Source organism: Pleurodeles waltl, chromosome 2_2 (genome assembly GCF_031143425.1).
Source record: "Pleurodeles waltl isolate 20211129_DDA chromosome 2_2, aPleWal1.hap1.20221129, whole genome shotgun sequence".
In the NCBI taxonomy this organism is placed as follows: Eukaryota; Metazoa; Chordata; class Amphibia; order Caudata; family Salamandridae; genus Pleurodeles; species Pleurodeles waltl.
The window spans coordinates 623,593,272-623,616,300 of NC_090439.1; positions in this window are offsets into that span (position 1 = coordinate 623,593,272).

Genomic DNA, 23,029 nt, shown 5'->3' on the forward strand with positions numbered 1-23,029 from the left:
TACCTTTCACTACAAACCAATAATATGTTTATTATCGTTTTGTAGTAAAAGGGTCGGGGCCACGGGTGTGACGAGTACTTAGGGGGAGTGCTGTGTACTCCCCATCATTGCACATGTATTTTTGGCCGGCCGTCTCAGGTCAGTCAAACACACATGCGCACTGTACTCTCTCCAGCAGGCACAGGCTCCCAGTCTGCCTGGGAGCACCCTGGCTGTGCACGCCCAGCCAATCCTAACGCTGCTCTGAACAGCATCAGGACTGGCTGCAGGGCAGGCTGGGAGCCTGTGCCTTCAGCCTGCAGCAGAGAAGAGGTGCGGTGGTGGTGGTGGCAGCGGTGACGATGCAGGTAAGTGGGTTTTTTTTTTAATTAATTCCCGACCCGCACGCTGCCCTGCCCCTACAAAACAACACGAGTCCCTCATGACTAATGGGTATTAGTTATATGAATGCTAATTACGTGGAATCACATAATCTAACATACAGTACACAGGCAGTTCTTACATTTTTAAAGAAATGTTTATTCACAGAACCTTAAAAACTCTCAGCCATCCGCACCATACATTCTTCACACATTTGACAAAACATGTACAGTAATCATGCACCTCACCTCTCGCACTGAGTTCCCACCACAACTCTGTGAAATATGTCTGCCTCAGTTACAGTATACCAGACTCATTGAGAAGACCTGATACTTTCCTGTTAAAAACAGCTGTGACGTTGAAGAAGGAGATTCTCATGGGTGCATTCAATGTCTGCCTATTGCCATAAAAGGTGTAAATCTACACCAGCAGGTTTAATATCTCGCACCAACGCAAATTTCCAAATCTCTGGAACTCTTAAAACATAACTGCTGCACCCTGTGGCATTGGTTATTCACATTAGCTTCAGCTTCTGTGAGTTGGAATGAGTCACTTAGGGTGATTTAGAGTTTGGCAGAAGGTTTAGTCCATCACAACGTGGCAGATATTATGTCCGCCTTATAACTTGTCCCAAAGGATATAATTCACTTGTAACAGGATGGATACAATTTCTGTCATGTTTGTGACGGAGAAACTGAGTGACATGTCTGCCAATCTCGAAATAGGGCCCAGAGTCTTCTGGATAATAGGAGTTACAACATATATCACAATGGAAAGTGCTGTGCCACCAAAACGGTAACGTGTTTGTGGTGCAGACCATATAAACATTTGCAGAGGGTGCACCTATGAATAAGAGTGATGTTGCAAGCAGATTCAGTAAATAAGATCAATGATTGACAGCTGTAAATGGGTTTCAGTGAATTGATCATTCCATTATAAAAAAGGAGATTAAATGCAACAAGCTAGTGAGCACCATACGTTAAATATAGAGCACATCAATACCTCAAGATTAGAAGACAAGCATAAGCTTTACCCCTTGACAATCTGGATGTATCCTACACTTCAGGTGGTCCAGAAATATACAACTTAAAAGCCAGGCACGCCGATATATATAAGTGTAGTGAGTACTCAAAATTAATAATTTGAAAGTACCTCAACAAACGAAGTTAAACATTTGAGGCAGAAAATATTAGACACAGGAGGGGGATGGCTATTTAATCTGGATTTACCTGTGGGATCAAGTAGTCCAGAACACAGAATTATAAACTCAACTAGGGGGCTGGTAGTCTGCTGACAAAACTTTATTCTTCTGAAAATGAGTATCGTGCACTAGTGTGATACTCAAACTCCAAAGAAATGTGAAACCATGATTTTCTTAGACCTGGCTGCTTAACCTCAGGGTTATCTCCGAGAGCAGGATGGTCTATGAGGATGCTGCTTCCTAGTGTTCTCTCCTTTTGTCTGATTATGTACCTGAAGCGAAAGCACAAAGACAAATGCTACTACATTTCGGGGTCTTGCAATGCCATAGCATTTTCACTGGCCCAGATCATATGTTGGGTCCTGTCCTAGGCAGGATGAATCTCTAGGGGTAGCGCAGTGCTTCACCCACTCACAACATCTCTGTGCTGGGAAATGATGTTCCCTGCACCCATCCAGACCCTACCTCAGTGACTATCCAAAGTGCTCTCCAGTCTAAATGACTTTCTGGTGCCCTTCCTGACCAATCACCTCGCACTTTACTCTGACACCCAGATCACCCAGATGATGTATGCCTAAGTTCAAAGACATGACGTTCTTATAAGGCCCCTCTTGCATTTATCTCATATCTTTCCTGTCAGACACCGTTCAAATACCGTGACCCGCATCTTGAACCATTTTCACTCTTTCGCTGATGCATACCTACTCTGCCCTCTGCTGCACATCCTGTCTGCTGGAACATCCGATTTAAGACTTCTTTGCTGAACTGGAGACCTGATTGGACTCGGCACCACTGTTAGCTCCAAACTGTACAACCTTCCTTGAGTCACCTCCTATCTAGGTATGATATACAAGGACCCATATTGTGAACAAAAAGTGCACTCCTAGGGAGGGAATCGAGTGCCTAGGAACATGTGACCGCCTTGTACAAAATGTTGTATATCCTGAGTTTGCTGACTTATTTAGCGCCAGCTAGCCATTCTCTCTGTAGGAACAGCATGGTGGGCTACCCTGCACACACACTCAGGCACCCTTTCTTTCTGATCATTTCTTGCTGACTCAGGACACAACTTAAGAGGACTGAAGCTATGAGGTGGATGGTATGTCTTAAACATCTGTTTATCTCGGAACACATACAAACTTCGTGAACGCATTTTGCAACAACATATTCTGAACTACAGAAAAGCTTAAAGAAATAAAAATCATTTTTTCTACTGAAAAACGGAAAAGGGTATCCGATTAATATGTGTAAGACATATTGTGCTTCCTAATAAACCGCAGGATCATAATCAACATGATATTGCATAACTGACTGCGCTCTTCTTTTAGATGCCACATCTCAGTGTGAATTATTAAGGATACAGCCGTCCTCGAGTTCGTCTCAAAGCTTATCATTTTAATTATTTCAATTTAGGCTGTCTCGTGAATCTCTTGAAACATTTATCTTGCTGATTTAAGCTACAGTTTGGAAAATATAGAGCTGACTGATCGGCCATTTTTCTTCGATATGCAGTTGCTCACGTCCATTTAAAATTGCATTCCCGTTCCCTTTGCTAAGCCACAGGCTAAAAGTATGAATATCACCTTGTTCTTGATCCAAAAGCTACAGGAAGATCACTACGAGATTCCTAAACGTAATTGTATTATGAGACAGTGTAGGTATTTCACCTAGCATTATTCTGGGTATTGAAATTTGGTGAATATTTATTGTTTAGCGAGATTGCATGTGTGGCGCGGAGTGGCGCAAATCAATGCAAAACATTGTGTTGATGTGTTTACCATTTATTAGACCTGTCAGCTCTTGTCATGGTTTCCCTTTTACTTTTTGCTTTTGATCTCCTGCTTTTAATCCTGTGCTGAATTTCGTTTTTGCTGGCTTTAGGCCTCTGGGCACTTTACCTCTGCTTGCCAATGCTAAAGTGCAAGAGCTCCCTGTGTAAATTGTATTGGTGATTGGCACAATTGATTTACTAGCAGGTCCCTAGTAAAGTGCACTATGGGTGTTCAGGGCCTGTAAATCAAATGCTACTAGTGGGCCTGCAGCACTGATTGTGCCATCCACTTGTGTAGCTCTGTAAACATGTCTCAGACCTGCCACTGCAGTGTCTGTGTGGGCACTTTTTCAACTGCCAGGTGGACCTTGCAAGTGTACCCACTTGCCAGGCCCAAACCTTCCCCTTTACTACATGTAAATCACCCATAAGGAAGACCCAAGTTAGCCCATTGGGCAGGGTGCAGTGTATTTAAAAGGTAGGATATGTACTAGTGTGTTTTACGTGTCTTGATAGTGAAATACTGCTGAATTTTGTTTTCACTATGGGAAGACCTATCTCTCCCATAGGGTAACATTGGGATTGCCTTGAAGTATCTTTTAAGTGCAGCTTCCCATTGGGACAAGATAAAGATATGGAATTTGGGGTCTCTGAACTCACAACTTAAAAATACATATTTTGGTAAAGGTGGTTTTTAGATTGTGAGTTTGAAAATGCCACTGTTAGAAAGTAAGCATTTTCTTGCTTAACCATTCTGTGCCTCTGCCAGGCTGTGGAATACACGTCTAGCTCAGACTGACAGTTGGGCTGTTTGTGAATTCTCTGTAGATAGTCACACAAAGGGAGCTGAGATGTGTCCTGCATATCCTGATGAGTCTTCCCCATCTAGAGTGGAGGAAGGCGCTGACACTTGCACCTGAGTAGGGATCTGCCTGTCCTTACACAAACCAGTCTCCAACCCCCTAGAGTGTGTCTGGGGCCGGGACAGGGGGGTGCAGAGTCTTGTGCACTACAAATACTTTACTTTCAAGTTTGCCTACTTCAAAGGCAGAAATGAGTAAAAGTATTGGACTGCTGGCCCCACAATTTTAGAACACATCTGGACTGAAGACATTCTGCCAGGAAGAAGAGCAGGATAGTGTAGGAGGAACAGTCACTCCGTTCCTTTGCTGTGCTGGCCTGCTGCTTGCTATTTCTATTCTGGGAGTGAGAGGACTTGACTTTGCTTTCTACATCCTGCGTTCCAGGGTTCTCCAAGGGCTTGAACTGAACTTGCCTCCTGTTGTAAAGTCTCAGGAACATCAAAGACTTCAACTGCCAGTGCCTGGGCTCTTCTGAGGAGAGTCCTGACTTGCTAAGTGGTGCCAAATCCAGTCCACAGGCCTTTACAAGTGGAAACTGGTAATCTGAGTGAAAATCCATGCACAGAGGCCAATGCAGTAGAAAAATCGACACAACGCCAGCACCACAGCTGAAAAATCAATGCAGGGTCTGTATTGAGGCGATGAAATTGACGCATCACCTGCTTCAGCAAGGATATATTGCTGCTGTGCATCTGGATTTTCTGCGCATCATTCCTGAGCGTTATTTTCTTCTTTGACGTTGCTCTGCAGCTGGGAAACAATGTATTGCTAGTCCAGTGGGAAAATAATCCATACATCGCCAGCCAGACAGGGAAAGGAATCAACACATTGACAGCTGGGTGCAAATAAATCCATACATTGCATGCCCGGCATGAAAATAATCAACGCATTGCTTGCTTTTCTGACGCGTACCCTCCTTTGCGGCCTGCATCATTTTTGTTTTTGATGCATTCAAGGTACTGTGCGTAATAAGGATACAATCACCGATTTCTTTTCAATCTTTAAAAAGTGATATCTTTACTTGTCCATGTTGGATTTGTTTTGTTTTGGTCTTGTTTAACTCAGATAAATAGTGGGTTTTTTAACTGGTGTTGAGTAATTTTGGTGTTTTCACTGTGTTACTGTGTGTGTGTACAACTACTTTACACATTGCCTTTGAGATAAGCCTGACTGCTTATGGCAAGCTACCAAGGGGGTGAGCAGGGGTGTGACTCGCTTACCCTGACTAGAGTGAGGGTTCCTACTTGGATAGAGTGTACACTGACTGCCAACTAGAGACCCCATTTCTAACACCATTAAAAAGTCCAGTGAGTGCTGTATAAAACTGAGCAGCATCTTGCATGCACCAGTTCAACTTTTAGTAAATCTAGGCCTTGGTTTCATGATACAAGTGAGAAATTATTGTATGAAAACGTGTGGAGATTGTTCTTCAGTTCATCTGTTTACATAAAGATCATTACCTCCTGAACCCCGTTTCTGGTTCCAATACTTACTTGCATGAGGTGTTCCACCTCTACCCAGGACCACGTGTCCTAGCCAGAACCAGATGCAGAACCAGTCAAAAAGAGGCTCAATGCTAAACCCTCCCTTTTCCATTCTCCAATCACCATCCACCAATCTTGTGATTAAGGGGCATGAAGCCTCAAAAACCTCCTATTTTCTTCATCTGCTCTGTTCTGTTTGTGCTTTGGCATATCCTCATGTAATAAGTATTGGGATGAGAAATGGGACTGAGGAGGTAATGATTCTATTACTTACCATTAATCTTCATTACTCTGAATACCCTATTTCTCATACTAATTCTTACATCCCGCCCCCCCCTGTTCCTTCTCAGATCACAAACTGACCCTGCTGGTTCTTCGGCTACAGGATGTATATGTTTTCTGGGCTCCATGCCCTTTTATCACTGGATTGGTGGAGGGTGATTGGAGAGTAGGACAGGGAGGGGGGAGGGTTTTACATTGAGCCTTGTTTTGGTTGGTTCTGGCTAGGGCAAGTGGGCATGGGTAGAGGTCGAACACCTCATGTAAGTGAGTATTGGTACGTGAAAAAGGTATTCAGAGTACTGAAGACTACCAGTAAGTAATATAATTATCATCTGAACCAACATATTTGGTTTGTTAATTTACTGGCAAAGATAAAACTTTATGCGCAGAATATAGGAAATTGAATAACACAGCATCAATAGAGAAAATTCCACCTTTTTACAGTTGTATCATCATGGAAATGATTTCAGCTGTCACTCATAGTTTTTTTGGTGCTTCTACTTCTTTTATTTGCTTATGCTTAGTAATTAGCTTTTTTGCTCTGCTGCTTTAGCAAAATCCCAATCCCAAACATATTTTTTGTCACAATTTGTCCAAATAATTTGTAAGTGGGCAATGGACGTTTTCAGTTATATTTAAAATAATTGACCACATAAATATGTTAGTGCAAAAATGTAGATATCAAAATATTAAAAAAATATCGACTTTACCTGCTATAATGAAAAGAACCAACATATGAAGTACAAAAATATTGTGATTCAAAATAATCGATATTAACCCCTCGGGTGCCCTGGACGAGCTGGTCTCTCCCTCGGCCACGGTCGCCGTGTGCTGAGGATCAGACCAGCTGGTCTTGCACCCAGCCCACGGGAGGAGCGCTAGCACTCCCCGCTGGGCCACCCACCCACACCGCCATCAGGGATGGATGGGGAAGCGCTTCTCCTTCCACCTCTGACCCACCCCGGCAATCTGATGACATCAGCACGCTCAAAGCGCACCAACGTAATCAAATGCTGCCGGAGACACGCCTGAAGCCATTTGCTTCCAGCGCGTTAGGAGAGAGGACCAAAAATAGGTGAGTCCTTCTCCTGGGGGGTGGTTGAGGGTGGAAAACAGACACAGGGGGAAAGAAAAGAGTTTCTTAGGCACCAGGGATCTTGTGTGTGTGTGTGTTTTGTGTGTGGGGGTTCGCCCTTCGGTAAGGGTTTCCCCCCAAAGAGGCCACATTACTGATGGCCATTTCTGCCCCCCTTGGGGGCAGACCGGCCTATTTTTGTAGGCCATCTGCCCCAAGGGGGACAGAATCCACTTAGGCACCATGGAAAATTTCTAAATGCTTGGTGGCAGGGTGTTTGTCAACTGGAAAAGGTTTTGCATTTGTTATTATAACAGATTATTTCTTCTTTTCCTTCTAGTTCAAAGCTTTTGCTTCCTTTTATGTGGCTCCTTGCGGTTTTGGCAGTGGTTGACCTACGTTTTACATAGTTGCATGTTTTAGGTACGTAAAAACAATTGACTCCAAAGGAGTAATGTTGTCATGTATGAATTACATGTTTGTAGGTGTGTACTAAATGAAGGATTGTGTATGAAATTGTCCTTAGATTTGTGCACAATTATATTTGTGTTATCTTTTGTCTAATTTGCTTTTCTTTTTTCTTTTTAGTGGGATATCATTGGTGATTGCGCTGTCTGTGCAGAGTAGTTGCTGGTGAGTCTAGCTTCTTCAGGCAAGTGACTGTTATAGTTTTTGAGTACATAACTCTTTTGATAAAGCCACACTTTGTGTATTACTTAATTTAGACAGTGCTGGTTATTTTTGGTGCATTTCTCAAGTTACACTTCTTAGAAAGGATCATGGCTAGCCGCAGAGTGACCGCTCAGCAGGTTGTTGGTATGCTTTTTACGTTGTTGTCTGCCCATGATTATGAGACTGACTCTGCATCTGAGGCAGAGGAGGAAGTGAGAAATTCTGTCAGTGAGTTTTCTGTCTGAGAGGAACCTTCTGATGAGGAAGCCACTCTGAGTTCAGATGAAGGGCCTGTTTTAGAAGAGGACACTGATGTGCCAATAGTACAGCAGCCTGGGGCTGAAAGGTTTCCCTTTGAAAGACCTGACACCTGGGTTGCCCCAAACCTGGAGCAGCCACAGTTGCCTGCCTTTACTGGACTCCCGGGGTGTAGAGTAAATACGGAAAACTTTTTGCCTGTCAATTTCTTTGAGTAGTTTATGGACGATGTATTTTTAGAAGAGATTGTTGAGCAGACTATTTTGTTTGTGAAGCAGAATTTGAGGGACAACACTGCCAGACTTTGGCCTCAGTTTAGAGCTACCCAGTGGATTCCCACAAATCTGGAAGAGATGAAAAAGTTCTTGGGTTTGATTCTTTGATGGGGTTGATAGGGAAGCTGTCACTAGCTTCTTATTAGTTTACTAGTCCCTTGAAGGCAAGGGCAACATTTCCTGCAACCATGATTCGTAATCAGTATTTGCTTCTTCTACGGATGCTGCATTTTGTTGACAATGCTTTAGCCTTGCCATGAGATCACCCTGATTGTGACCGTCTATTTAAGATTAGACCTGTCCTTGATCATATTGTAAAACAGTTTTCAGAAGTGTATGTTCGAGGCAAAGAAATAAGTGTGGATGAGTCGTTGGTCCTGTTCAAGGGGCGTTTGGCTTTTAAGCAGTACATTCCTAGCAAGAGGGCACAGTATGGAATTAAATTGTACATGCTGTCAGAAAGTAGTACAGGATATGTGTATAATTTCCGGGTCTACTCTGGTAGGGATTCCAGTATTGACCCCTCCGGTTGTCCGACCACTTTTGGAATTAGTGACAAAATTGTGTGGGAACTTGGTAGACGACTGTTTAACAAAGGTCACCATTTGTACATAGATAACTTCTATACTGCAGTGCAGTTGTTCAAGGAATTGTTCAGAGTGGACACTTGCTTGTGGTACAATCCATTCTAACCGGAAAGGCTATCCAAGGGAGCTTGTCTGTAAAAAACTTGAGAGGGGACAGTGCAGTGCCTTGCGTAGTAATGAGCTGCTAGCTCTGAAATTTGCAGACAGGAGGGATGCTAACTACCATCCATGATGAGAGTACTTCCCCTGTGACTGTTTGGGGTCAGATTGCAGAAGTGTGCAAACCTGCGTGCATTTTGGACTACAATAAGCACATGGGTGGTGTTGATAGAGTAGATCAGAGGTTGGAACCTTACACTGCTCTTAGTAAGTGTTACGTGTGGTATGAAAAGTTTGCCATCCATTTGTTTCATTTTACAACTTTTAAGGCTTTTATTGTGTTCAAGGATTGTTCCTATGAGTCAAGGATGAAATTTGTAAAATTTCAGGAGTCAGTGATACAGAGCCTTATTGTGGTGAAACATGCAAGAGTTCTTAGAGTAGCAGTGGTGGAGGTTGTGACTAGCTTGAAAGATCGCCACTTTCCTGATCACATTGCTCCCACTCCCAAAAAAGACTTGCCCACTAAAAAATGTAGGCCCATATTTATTATTATTGTTTGCGCCGGAATTGCATAATTTTTTTTTTTACCCAAAATAGGCGCTAACTTAACTCCATATTTATACTTTGATGCTAGACCTGTCTAGCACCAAAGTTATGGAGTTTGAGTCATTTTTTGTATGTCAAAACCTACCTTGCGCTAATGACATGCTAGGCGTTCCCGTGCAAAAAATGACTCTAAGGCATGTGCGCCTTATTTATCCTCTGGAGTCAAAATGACGCACAGGAGGACGCGGGCCTTTAAACATGGCGCCCAGCCGGATTTGCGCCGTTTTTTAACGCCTGGGTCAGGGCAGGCGTTAAGGGACATGTGGGCTCATTTCCATGGTCAGAGACCATGGAAGCAGTCCACATGTGCCCTTCCCTGCACTCAGGGACACACTCTGCCATAGTAAGTGCAGGTATGTGCAGGTAAGTATAATTCTATTTTTTTTTAAGTGGCATAGGGGGCCCTAACTTGGGCCCCCTTACATGCCACTGTGCCCAGTGGCCATGCCCAGGAGACAGAAGTCCCCTGGGCATGGCCAATGGGCAGGGGGGCATGACTCCTGTCTTTGCCTATATTTTTGACTCTACCCTGACTTGTACCATTCTTTGGAGCACAACCCCTAGTCTTCCCTTCGCCTCTGCTGCCTGATTACTGTCACTTATTTTGACGCTAACCAGGCCGCAGCGCTGGCTAATGTCATTCCATTAATAAGGTGCCTGGCTGGCCCATTGGAATGGCATTAGCCGGCAGTAAACTTTTTGACACAAATCTGCCCAAGCGCTGATTTGAGTCAAAAAGTGTAAATGTGGGCCGTAGAGTCTGTGCCCAAAGAGGTATCCGGAGTAAGGTCTGGATATACTGCACGGACTGTCCTTCAAAGACTGGGCTGTGTGTGGCTGGCTGTTTCAGGAGTTACCACAACAGAAGAATTACTGGGAACTACAGTGAGCGCACACTGTCGTTTTATATTTTCATATGTTCAGTTTCATGGTTGGCATTACTGTCATGTATTCAGTTAGAGCTTTTGTGTTTGTAGGTTTTTTTCTAATTTATAATTTGTTAATATTTTCTTTGTTGTGATGGTGGTGTGCATGGAGTGGTGCTTGGCTGGCGGTGTGTGTGGAGTGGCGCTTGGTTGGTGGTGTGCATGGGGTGGCGCTTGGCTGGAGGTGTGCGTGGGGTGGCACTTGGCTGGTGGTGTGCATGGAGTGGCGCTTGGCTGATAGTGTGTGTGGAGTGGCGCTTGGCTGACGGTGTGCATGGGGTGGTGCTTGGCTGGCGGTGTGCATGGGGTGGCACTTGGCTGGCGGTGTGCATGGAGTGGCACTTGCCTGGTGGTGTGTGTGGATTGGCGCTTGGCTGGCAGTGTGCCTGGGGTGGCGCTTGGCTGGCGGTGTACATGGAGTGGCACTTGGCTGGTGGTGCCAGCCAAAGAGCAGTCCACACACTCCCATCAGCTGGTGTGATTGCAGGATCAGGCATGTGGGTGTATGAAAGTGATGGGCCCTTGAATGGCGCTGACTGTCGATGCGAGTGTTATAATGTGCTGGGCTCATGGCGAGAAATGGTCTTGTGCATGTCATGTATGAAAGGCGTGTGAATGGACTATAAAGCGGTTGGTGCCTTGTCACATCTTTCCAGCTCACAAGCTGTGAGTCATTGGTTCAGTGTTTTGGCCTTTCAGTTATTAACAGTGCACTTCATTTTTGTGAAATCTCTTGTTAATAAAATTTGATCTACTGAGCCATCACTCACCCTCGTGCCAAATCCAACCACTATGTGTGGTAAAAATGACAAAACCTGCTCTGCTGTAATCTGGCGTCGTAGCACTCCTGTGACACGCTAGGTGTCTCGGGTGGGATCCCAATGATGAAGCATGTCACCAACTTGGTTGGTGGGTGAGGGTTCTTTTTAACATAACCTAAGTGCGTTTCTTTTCACAATTTTAGTGTTTGGAACATCACAGAAGTATGTGGACACATCAGAATGATCTATTACAAAACTACCTGTGTTTGGGGGGGTACCAAAATCTTTGGTCCTGGGTGCAGCCTTCATCTAGGGAAACCTACCAAACCTAGACATTTTTTAAAACTAGACACCCAGAGGAGTCTAGGGACGTGTGGCTTGCATGGATCAACCAAAATGTTCTTACCAGACTCCTCTGCAAACCTCAAAATTTGCATAAAAACTCATATTTTCCTCAATTTTCTTTGTAGGATCACCACTCTGGCTCATTTCGGTGATGGACAGTTCTTGAATCTAACAAGAGACACAAATTTCCTTCCACCCAGCGTTCCTCTCAGTCTCCCAAGTAAAACAATACCTCACTTGTGTGGGTTCCCAAAGTAGAGTCAGCCTAATAACATACAAAAGAAAAACTTGTGCTTATCAACTTGCTGTGCTATCTCCTCAATATCTACAGGTTTTTGGCATTTTTCTGTTGCAGGCACCTTGGCCACCCACATAAGTGAGGTATCATTTGTATCTGAAGACTGGGGAGAACGCTGGGTTGAAGGAAATTTGTGCTTCCTCTTAGATTCAAGAACTTTCCATCACTGAAATGAGCCAAATTTTGAGGTTTGCAAAGGATTCTGGGTAACAGAACCTGGTGCGAGCCCCACAAGTCACCCCATCTTGGATTCCCTTAGGTGTCTAGATTTCAAAACTGCACAGGTTTGGTAGGTTTCCCTATGTGCTGGCAGGGCCAGAGGCCAAAATCCACAGCTAGGAACTTTGCAAAAAACAGCTCTGTTTTCTTTGGGAAAATGTGATGTGTCCACCTTGTGTTTTGGGGCATTTCCTGTCACGGGCACTAGGCTTACCTACACAAGTGAGGTACCATTTTTATCGGGAGACCTGGGGGAATGCTGGGTGGAAGGACATTTGTGGCTCCTCTCAGATTCCAGAGCTTTCAGTACCAAAATGTGAGGAAAAAGTTTGAGGTTTGCACAGGATTCTGGGTAACAGAACCTGTTGAGAGCCCCCACAAGTCACCCCATCTTGGATTCCCCTTGGTGTCTAGTTTTCAAAAATGCAAAGGTTTGGTAGGTTTTCCTAGTTGCTGGCTGAGCTAGAGATCAAAATCCACAGCTAGGCACTTTCCAAAAAACACGTCAGTTTTCACTGTAAAAATGTGATGTGTCCATGTTGCGTTTCCTGTCGCAGGCATTAGGCCTACCTATGCAAGTTCAAGTGAGGTACTATTTTTATAAGGAGACTTGGGGGAACACAGAGTAGCAGAACAAGTGTTATTTCCCCTTGTCTTTGCCTACATTTTTTCCTTCCAAATGTAAGACAGTGTGTAAAAAAGACATCTATTTCAGAAATGCCCTGTGATTCACATGCTAGTACAGGCAGCCCAGAAATCAGACATGTACAAATAACCACTGCTGCTCAGCACCTTATCTTGTGCCCATTTTGGAAATACAAAGATTTCCTTGATACTTATTTTTCACTCTTTATATTTCATCAAATGAATTGCTGTATACCAGGTCTAGAAGGAAACCCCATTGCAAGGTGCAGCTCCTTTATTGGCTCTGCGAACCTAGGGTTCTTGATGAACCTACAAGCCCAACATATCCCCACAACCAGAAGAGTCCAGCAGACATAACGGTATATTACTTTTGAAAATCTGACATTGCAGGAAAACATTACACAGTAAAACATGGAGAAAAATTGCTTTTTTTTACCTCAATTTCAATAATTATTTTATTTCAGCTGTTATTTTCTGTAGGAAAATCTTGTAGGATCTACACAAATGACCCCTTTGTGAATTCAGAATTTCATCTTCTTTTCAGAAATATTTAGCTTTTCATGATCCAGCATTGGTTCCATGCCCATTTCTGTCACTAACTGAATGGAGGCTAAAAGCACAAAAAATAGTAAAAATGGGTCATGTCCCAGTAAAATGCCAAAATCGTGTTTAAAAATGTGGTTTTCTGATTCAAGTCTGCCTGATCCTGAAAGCTGGGGAAATGGCAATTTTAGCACTGTAAATGCTTTGTTGATGCCATTTCCAGGGGAAAAAACACATTCCTTCTTCTGCAGCCCTTAATTCCCATTTAAAAAAAAAAAAAATTAAATGTCGATTTATTTTGGCTAATTTATTGGTCTCCTCCAGGGAAACCCACAAACTCTGGGTACCCCTAGAATCCCTACGATGTTGGAAAAAAAGGACACAAATTTGGTTTGAGTAGCTTATGTGGACCAAAAGTTATGAAGGCCTTAGTGCAAACTGCCCCAAATAGCCAAAAAAAGGCCTGGCACCAGAGGTGGAAAAGGCCTGGCAGCGAAGGGGTTAAAGTTGTACATTTATATGTATTTGTTTGTAAACAGCACTATTAACATAATGAATATATGATAAAGTATTAACAGAATATATTGTAATAAATCATCATTGTTAAATGTTATATGTACATACACACATTTAATTATTTAAAAAAGTTGTTTTATATATACATGTAACATAACTTTTAAACAAATAAGTGAAATATTGAAATATTAATACCTACATTGTATTGCTTTTTTGTTTAAATAAAAATAAAATAAAATATTTTTACATCAAAAGGAATGAAATATTGAGCGGAGATTTACAAAATTTTCAGTCACAAGTAGTAATCTGGAGAAAATGCACAGTGCATATTCTTAAATTAGTACATTGTTATGAAGGAATGAATGAAAGAATACATTTATTTGTGTATTTTAATTTAAAGTGATATAAATAATCACAATTAATCGGTTACAAAAATAAAATCAATTAAGAGCATATGAGCAGCAATGACAGAATAGAACAAGACTATATATTATGACTCTGTTGCTAATATAACTAAAATAAATGAAAATAGTTTAAAATAACGGTCCTGCAGCTGGGACAGTAATTGGGATATTCAAGTCCTCCGCTGCCTGATGGCAGAGAAAATAATGTTAACAAAGCGTGCCAAGTACATTGGGACAGTAGTAGTTATGCAAAATTCCAACAAATTATTACAGCTGGAGATCTCATACATCATAAACATTGGGTTTAATAAAGTGTGGCATGCAGTTCAAAACTCAGGGGAACAGCACAGCAGATGAATCATAGACTCTCTTCTATACTCGCAGAATCTGCAAGGTCTGATGCCAGATGCAGAAGCTCACTCTGGCAGAAAATTGTTGATTAGATGGACCATGAGTTGAGCTCTAAGGATACTATGCCTTTCTCAAAATGATTTTATAATTGGGGCTGCGTATGTGATAGCATGTATAGTTGCTAAGTAGAGCTTCCTTGAGACGTACATAGCCTGCTTCCTCATGATTGCCTTTATACTTGAATAAGGAACAGCAATGGCCTTCAGTGTGTCTGCATTAATGTCTAGATCTAGAACCTAGATCTGAAATACAAAGATCATGGGCTGGTTGAAGATGTATGAGGTAAAAATCACTTGAAGTGTCTTTTTAAGGTATCTGGTTTGGCTTTTTTCATGGTGTAGCAGTACTTAAGGAAGGCAACCTTACATTCAAGATCTTGCCCATTCAGGCCAAACTGCATTCGAATTAGCAAGTAGTGAGTGTATTGTGGAAGGTAGTATGGCCTCATAAAGCCATTACATTGAGACTTATCTAGTATTGCAGAGCATTCCCCTGGATAAACTTGTTGGCTATAAGAAAGGCTGTGTAACAGCTTGGCCAGCATGACCCAATAAATCAATCAGTCAGATTGTAAAGCGCAACTTGCCACCCGCAAGGGTATCAAGACCCTGAAAGAGTCCAGGGTCTGTAGGAGGCTGGCCTGGTTTGTAGTGGGTACCTTGGGTACTTACACTTTATACCAGGTCCAGTTATCCCTTGTTAGTGAAGTAGTAGTGTTTTAGCAGCTTAGGCTGATAGAGGTAACTATAGCAGAGCAGCATAGGGTAAACTAGGAGACATGCACAGCTCATGCAATACCACTTATAGTTACACAGTACTTATACACAAGTAAAGACAATACTCAGTGTTACCAAAAATAAAGTTATTTATTATGGTGACACAGTACCAAAAATATCTTAGAGACAATACTCCTTCTGGAGGTAAGTATTATACACAATATATACACTAGACACCAAAATTAGACAAGAAAATAGTCATAGAACAATGCAAACAATAGGAAATGCTATAGAATGCAATGGGGGAAAATAGGTCTAGGGGCAACATAAACCATAAGAAAGTGGAATGCGAATCACGAATTCCCCCTTAGACAAGTGTACTGTGTGCAGAATCGCTGGGAGAGTAAGAATACAGTAAAGGTAAGTAAATGACACCACCCCATAGCCCAGAAAAGCAGGAGTAAAGTACTGCAAGTTTCCTTAGGACACACTACACGTTGTGATTGGGATTTTACAGCAACCAACCAAGTCTGCAAACAACAACTGCTGAATTCCTGGACCTGAAGGCCTTCAAAGGAAGGGGACCATTCCAGAAGTCGAAAGACGTTTCAGGAAGGACAGGAGCCCCTACCAACCCAGAAGAGGGCGCAAAAGAAGAGTCCCCGGTTAGTCAAAGACTGCAGGAAAGGAATGCACCATAGGAAGATGCCAGCAGGTTCCAGCATGATGCAAATGATGTCACATGATGTGAAGATTGTTGCAGATGTGATTTCATGTTGGAAGTCACCAACAAGCCTTGGTTACGACAAAAGTGCATTTTGCATCAAAATGGCACTGGGTGGACCCAGGAGGGACCTGGGGGCCTCAACTCTGTGTGAGGAGGAAGAGGGTTCTCTCGGCACTTTAGAGAGCCCTCAGGATGCCAGCCAGCACCCCCAGGAGTCACAGGGCATGGGGACAAAGAAGGTGCAAAATGCGGCTGATGCAGCACAACAAAGGAAGGTCCCACGCCGCCAGAGAACAACTCATCGAGTTGAGCATCGCAGGATGGAGTGCTGGGGACCTGGGCCGGGCTGTGCACAAAGAAATTTTGCAAATAGTGCACAGAGGCCTCAGGAGGTGTAGAATACGCAGTACACAGGGGTACCGTCGATCTCTGGGAAGGGAAGGTCTTACATCCTCTAAATTGCGTCAGCAGGACCTCAGAACAGACTATGTCAATTATATCTACCCTCTGTCTCCTTAGGAGCAAGCTCGTCGCTGTGAGAGGAGTCTAAGGGTACCGGTCGTCATCTTGGAAGGTGCCTGCTGGAGCAGGGGAGTGACTCTGTCACTCCACAGGAGATTTCTTCGGTCCTTCTGGTGCAGGGTGAATACAGGGAGCCCTCAGAGCGTGCGCACCATGGAAATTGTTGCAGTTGCTGGCTGGAGCAGAAGTTGCAAAGGAAAAGTATCCCTTGTGGATACTTTGTTGCTGTTACAGCGGTTCCTGGAGCAGGCTGCGGTTGATCCGAGGTCAGAGGATGATGAAGTAGTTGCAGAGGATTTTTGAAGGAAATTTGCAAGCAGAATCTGAATAGAACCCACAGGAGAGACCCTAAAATGCCCTGAGAGGGGGATAGGCTACCTTATCAGGTATGGACCTATCAGGAAGGGTCTCTGATGTCACCTGCTGGCACTGGCCACTGAGGGCCCTCCAGAGTGCCCCCACACCTTGCAAAGCAAGTTGGCTGAAGTCTGGGACACACTGGAGGAGCTGTGGGTACCACCCCTAAGGTGGTGATGGACAGGGGAGTGGCCACTCCCCTTTCCCTTGTCCAATTTCCCACCAGAACAGGGGAGAATGGGTCCCTGAACCAGTGTAGACTGGTTTATGCAAGGAGGGGACCATCTGTGCCCTTCAAAGCATTTCCAGAGGGAGAGGGTGTAACACCCTGCTCTCAGAGGAAATGCTTTGTTCTGCCTTCCTGGGACTGGGCTGCCCAGTCTGTGAGGTGGCAGCAGCTGTAGCTGCAGTGCAAGCCTCAGAGAGCTTGTTTGGTAGTACTGGGGGTTCACAGTGAAGGCCCCAGCATGCATGGAATTGGCTCCCCAATACAAAATTTGGCATGGGGGACAATTCCATGATCTTAGGCATGTTACATGGCCATATTCAGAGTTACCGTTGTGAACCTACATATAGGTATTGACCTATATGTAGTGCATGTGTGTAATGGCGTCCCTGCATTCATAAAGTCCGGGGAAATGGCCCTGAACTATGTGGGGGTACCTTTGCTAGTGCAAGGGTGCCCTCACACTTGTATCTTTGCACCTAGCCTTCAGCAAGTGAAGTTAGACATATAGGTGACTTATAAGTTATTTAAGTGCTGTGAAAATGGCTGTGAAATAACGCACACGTTATTTCACGCAGGCTGCAATGGCAGGCCTGTGCAAGGGTTTTTCTGAGCTCCCTATGGGTGGCAAAAGAAATGCTTCAGCCCATATGGATCTCCCGGAACCCCAATGCTCTCGGTATCTAGACACAATATACTAGGGACATATAAGGGGGGGGTCCAGTGTGCCAGTTGAAATTGGTAAATGAAGTCACTGGCCTACAGTGACAAATGTAAATGCAGATAGAGCATAAGCATTGAGGTTCTGGTTAGCAGAGCCTCAGTGACACAGTCAAGCGCTATACAGACACACACATTAGGCCTTAAACTATGAGCACTGGGGTCCTGACCAGCAGGATCCCAGTGAGACAGGCAAAAACATACTGATATACAGATAAATATGGGGGTAATATGCCAAGGAAGATGGTACTTTCCTACACAACCCCCCCCCCTCCCCAAACAAGGGACAATAAAGCTAACCTTGCTCAGATGAGTCTTCATTGTCTTTATGAAAATATCTGGATAGTCCATCTGCATTGGAGTGGGTACTCCCAGGTCTATGTTCCACTGTATTGTCCATTCCCTGAAGGGAAATTGACCACCTCAACAATTTAGGGTTTTCACCTTTCATTTGGTTAAGCCATAATAGAGGTTTTTGGTCTGTCTTAGCAATGAAGTGAGACCCAAACAAGTAGGGTTTCAGCTTCCACAGTGCCCAGACCACAGAAAAGGACTCCCTCACTATGGCAGACCAGCGCTTTTCTCTAGGGGTCAACCTCCTGCTAATGAAAGCAACAGGTTGATCCTGGCCCTCTGAGTTTAGTTGTGATAGTACAGCTCATACCCCTAATTCAAAAGCACCTGTTTGAACAATGAATTTTTTAGAGTAGTTTGGGCTCTTTAAGACAGGTACAGAGCACATTGCCTGCTTAATCTCTTCAAAAGCTTTCTTATTGGTGAGGTCATTAAGAGGTGCTGAAATGGGTGACCAAATAGGAGTTCAAAGAGGCTATAGCCCACTCCTTTTTGGGGTACTTCCCTGTAGGCGAAAAGGAGACATGGTAATAGGACATCCCATCTCCTTCTGAGTTTTTCAGAGAGTCCCATAATCATGCCTTTGAGAGTTTTATTAAACCTCTCAACCAGTCCATTAGTTTGTGGATGATAAGGGATGGTGAACTTGTAGGTAACATCACACTCCTTCCACATTGCTTTTAAGTATGCAACATGAAATTACTACCTCTGTCTGATACCACCTCCTTAGGGAGCCCACCCTGGAAAAGATTCCCAGGAGTGCAATTGCCACTGCAGGAGCTGTAGTGGTCCTTAAGGGGATAGCTTCTGGGTACCTTGTGGCATTGTCTACCACCACAAGGATAAATCTATTGCCAGAAGCTGTTGGAGAGTCAAGGGGGGCAACACTATCAACCCCTACCCTTTCAAAGGGCACCCCGACCACTGGCAGTGAGATCAAGAGAGCCTTTGGGGTGCCACCTGTCTTGACACTGGCTTGGCAGGTGACACAGGAGCAACAAAACTCCTTTGTGTCTTCTGACATATGTGGCCAGTGAAAATGTGGAAAAAGTCTGTCCCATGTTGTGCACTGGCATAAATGCCCAGCTAAAAGAATGTCATGAGCCTGAGTTAAGAGGAATTACCTGTACTAAAGGGGGATGACCAGTCTTCTGATAGCACCAGGTTTAGGGTCCCTTGCTTCAGTATAAAGGAGATTATTCTCCCAATAAACTCTGTGTGTGTCAGTGACATCACCATTTTGCTGCTTTACAGCTTGCAGTCTGAGGCCCTCCAATGCGAGACAGGTTTGCTGTGCCACACTCATCTCTTCCCTGGCAAGCCCCCCTGCACCCAGAGCTCAGCTGTATCAGCTTTCAGCTCCTCTGGTGTAGGTTCTGCACAGGGAATTCCTCTTCCTGAAAAGGGGAATCATCTGTGGAGGGAGGGATAGTGGACAAGGGTTTGCCCTTCTTACCCCTAGTTTTTGGGAGCACTTGGTCCAACGTTCCAGGATCCAAGTTTCCCTGTCCTTTCTGGTTCTTGGCCTGAACCCTGGTAAGACAAAGATATGCCCAAGAATACCCAGCATTGCTGCATGGGCCTCCAACTCCACTTCAGCCCAAAGGTGAAGTCTCCAAATCATTGCCTAGCAGACATTCTACAGGTAAGTCAGTGGCTACCACAACTTTCTTTGGGCCCTCCAGTTGAGATTCACAACAACCAAGGGGTGGCTTTCAGTGTTGCTATGGGCGTCTGTCACTTGATACTGCTGACCAAGTAGGTGCTGCTCAGGGGCAAGCAGTTTTTCCATCACCATGGTGACACTGGCACCTGTGTCCCTGTAGGCCTTAACCTGAACACCATTAATCAGGGGTAGCTGCTTGTACTTATCCATATTAAGGGGACAATCAACTAAAGTGGCTAGGTCAATGCCACCATCAGAGACTAAAACAACCTCAGTGATCTCCTTAACTAGACCAACCCCAACTACATTACCAATGGTGAGCCCAGCTACACCTTTAGATTGGCTATTAGTAGTGCTCTTCCCACCACCACTGCTATTGCTAGGGGCACTAGTGGTTGCAATTGGGGTTGTGGTGGTGGGAGGTTTGGTGTTTTTCTTTGGACAATGACTGTCAGTTGCCCAAGGGCCTTTGGCTTTACACAGGTAACACCAAGGTTTCTTATCTTTGTGAGAAGAAGATTTGGAGACACCACCCCCAGAGGATTTTTGTGGGCCTGATGAAGACTCTGATGATCTTTTATCTTTGTCCCCACATTTGTCATGTGACTTACCATCCTTCCTTTTGCCATCCTTGTCACCCCCTGTATGAGCTTTTCTGCTCACCCTTGTTCTGACCCATTTGTCTGCCTTCTTTCCCAATTCTTGGGGAGAGGTCAGATCTGAGTCCACAAGATACTGATGCAACAAGTTTGTGAATTGATGGATCCTGTACTGGCACCAGCTAATCGGCATGCCATCGATACAAGTGCTATCTGTACACAATTTTTTGGCTACAGGCTCATTTCAGGTGACAGTGGGCATGGGTGCAGGGGTTTCACAGCCAATGTTGAGCCTCATCCTGTCAAAATTCCTGGATGCATTCGTCCAAAACCTGCAAACATATCCCCAGTTTCCCCAAATGGCTGAACTTCCTGCCATCAAATCTGGATTTTAAGCCTTTGCCAACATCCCACATGTGATTGGTGCCATTGATGGAACCCACATAGCTCCCATACCCCCAAGAGTGAATGAACAGGTGTACTGGAATCGAACGAACTATCACTCCATGAAAATACAATTGGTGTATACTTCTGGCCAGTACATTTCACATGTCAATGCCAGGTTCCCAGGCTCAGCCCATGATTGCTTTGTCCTGAGAAACATCAGTGTACCACACTTGATTGGACAACTACAAGGGGACAGAGGGTGGCTCATAGGTGAGTGTGTATGATACTGGATCTGTACATAGCTGACAGCCATCCAACATGCATGTAAGTCAGTTTCTGAAGGTCCTGTTTCACCCAATTTTGCAGGTGATTCTGGCTACCCCAACTTGCAATGGCTCCTGACACCTGTGAGGAATCCCAGGACAGATGCCGAGAGGAATTATAATGAGGCCCATGGACATACTAGGAGGGTGATTGAGTGCACTATAGGTCTCCTGAAGGTTAGATTTCGTTGCCTCCTCTCTCTGGGGGATCCATGTGCTATGTCCCCTACAAGGTGTTTAAGATAGTGATGGCCTGCTGCATGCTGCACAACTTGGCTGTGAGGAAAGCTATCCCCCTTCTGGAAGAGAAGGGTGCTGTACAACCAGACCTTCCACCTCAGAGAGGGGATGAGAGTGATGGTGAGGAAGAAGAGGTTGATGATCTCAACTCCAGGAACAAGCTGATCCGCCTATACTTCCAGTGACTATGAGGTGCTGATGTCTTCACTGCATAGTTTCAGTCTGACTCAGTAATTGGTACTGTGGTGTACAAAGAGTCATTGATGCTGTTAACTGATGACTGAAGTGGCATGTGCCAGGGAACCCAATAGTAGGTATAGTGTGACATACTTCAGACACTAAAGTGCGTTGGATCCACTCCTGCAATTAAGGTATGATTATGATATTGACTGGCTAATGCATACACACTCACAATTGATATCTCATATTGATGAAGGACATACAATTTGGGTGCATAGGTGTATTTATTAAGTGACAAAATATACCTATTTCGTGGAACAGTGATGGTGTGGGCACACAGTGCATATCCATACACAGGTACATATGCTCAGCTGTTGGTACCACTGGGTTTTGTTCCATGTGGCCATTGGTAGATGGTGTGGTGGCAAGTCAACAAGGGAGCACAGTGGCACACAAGGGAGACAGTTCAGGGCAGAGTCACTTCCTAGTGGTGGGCTTGGTCTTGGCCGGTGTGTCAGTGGCATGTCTGGGTCTGAGGACACATTTGCATGACTGGAGCTGGGCTGCTGGTTTCCTGGGTGTCCTCTGGCAGTGCCACCAGTCCAGTAGCTGCTGCAGATGTAGATGGTAGGGCAGTGTCCTGGCTAGTGGTAGAGGCTGGCAGGTGGGTGGAGGTCTCAGACTGGCTGAGGTACTGTTGCTGCAGCACCCCTGCAATCTTGGCCATGGTGGCACTGAGCTGTTTCTATTGCTCCATGGCCTCCTGCTGGTATTCTATCTGCAGCCGCTGATTCTGCTCCAAGTTGGACAGGACCTGGCCCATCCTGTCCTGGGTATGGTGGTATGCTCCCATGACCTCAGATATCACCTCCTGGGCGGCTGAATCCATCCTTTGGCTACCCCCCTGGCCCCTGATGCCCTCCCACTGGGCCTAGCCCCTTGTGTCTGTGTCCCCTGCACAGGTTGGGCAGTCCCACTCGCACTGGGCCCTTCATCCTCCTGCCTGTTGGTGGGTAGAGACTGTGGCCTCTGTACATGTGGCCCGCCAGTCTGTGGCCGGGAGACACTGGTGTGGGGTAGTTTGGCCAGGGCTGATGATGGTGGCTGAGTGGTAGAGCTGTCAGTGGTATCCCGGGTGGGGCTGCTGGAGGGTGACAGTCCAGGGCTGTGTGATGGGCCAGGGTATTCCTCAATTTTCATACATCCCTCTCTGTCTCCGTGGGGTGTGCTGGAACTCCTTGGCATTTCCATCCGGGTGGCATGGGTGGTGGTGCCTGTTGGGGGGGAATGGATATGTAGGTGCCAGGTACTTTTTCGGCAATTGATGCACAGCTCTGCCCTATTTTGTGCTTATATTCCCCTGCTGTGGCATGCACGGTCCCTTTGTGTACATACCTTTGCATTTTAT